The following is a 1,384-nucleotide window of genomic DNA, read 5'->3' as shown; positions in this document are numbered from 1 at the left end:
CGGGGGGTGTTGGTGGACAGCCGGCTGAACAGGAGCCAGCAGTGTGCCCAGGTGGCCAAGAAGGCCAACGGCACCCTGACCTGGATCAGGAATGGTGCTGTCAGCAGGAGCAGGGAGGTGATCATGGCCCTGTACTCAGCTTTGGTGAGGCCTCACCTCGAGTTCTGGGCCCCTCACTACAAGAGGGACACTGAGGTGCTGGAGAGGGTGCAGAGGTGGGCTACCAAGCTGGTAAGGGATTTGGGGCGTGTGTTGTATGAGGAAAGGCTGAGGGATCTGAGGCTGTTTAGCCTGGAGAAATGGGGATTGAGGGGAGACCTCATCGCTCTCTACAAGTACCTGAAGAAAGGTTGTAGCAAGGTGGGAGTTGGTCTGTTCTCCCTACTGATGAGTGATAGGATGAGAGGAGATGGCCCTAAGTTGTGCCAGGGGAGGTTCAGGTTGGATATTAGGAAGAATTTCTTTATGAGAGGGTTGTCAGCCATTGGAACAGGCTGCCCAGGGAGGTGGTTGAGTCACCGTCCCTGGAGGTGTTTAAGAAACAGACAGATGTTGTGTTGGGGGGAATCGTGTATTAGGTTGATAGGGATGAGACAAAGACTGGACTTGATGACATTGAAAGTGTCTTCCAACCTAAACTGTTCTATGATTCGATTAGATCCGACAGAGTCCATGTGAGTGCTGCTGACACCATGGGGAGAGCATATCCATAGATTTGTGAACTACATTAGTCGAATTTACGCAGAGCATGTCATACATCTGCTGGAAATCTAATACAGCAGAGAAGGATCAGTCCCGGAGGTTCCTGAAGTGTGTGGGAGATAACTTCCTGACACACATGATGAGGGAACCAACGAGGGGAAATGCACTCTTGGACTTGCTGCTTGTTCATAGAGAAGGTCTTGTGGGGGATGCAATTGTTGGAGGCTGTCTTGGACAAAGTGATAATGTGATGCTAGAGTTCTCCATTTTTGGTGAAGTAAGGAGGAGGGTCAGCAGAATTGCCACCTTGGACTTCTGGAGGGCTGACTTTGGTCTCTTCCGGTCCACTGTTAAGAGAGTTCCTTGGGAGACTGTTCTGGAGGGCATGGGAGCTCAGGAAGGCTGCGCATACTTTAAGGAATTAATTTTAAAGGTGCAGGAACTGACTATACCCAAGTCACAGAAGATGAGCCGACGGGGGAGGAGACCAGCCTGACTGAACAGAGAGCTTTGGCTGGAACTTAGGAACAAGAAAAGAGTTTATGGTCTATGGAAGAGGGGGCAGGCAAATTATGAGGATTACAAACAAGAAGTGAAGCTGTGGGGCAGAAAATTAGAAAGGCCAAAGCCCACCTCGAGCTAAACTTGGTGACTGTGGTGAAGAATAACAAGAAAATTTTCT

Source organism: Apaloderma vittatum, unplaced genomic scaffold, assembly GCF_000703405.1.
Source record: "Apaloderma vittatum isolate BGI_N311 unplaced genomic scaffold, ASM70340v1 scaffold9842, whole genome shotgun sequence".
Lineage (NCBI taxonomy): Eukaryota > Metazoa > Chordata > Aves > Trogoniformes > Trogonidae > Apaloderma > Apaloderma vittatum.
Note: the sequence above shows the minus strand (reverse complement) of the source record.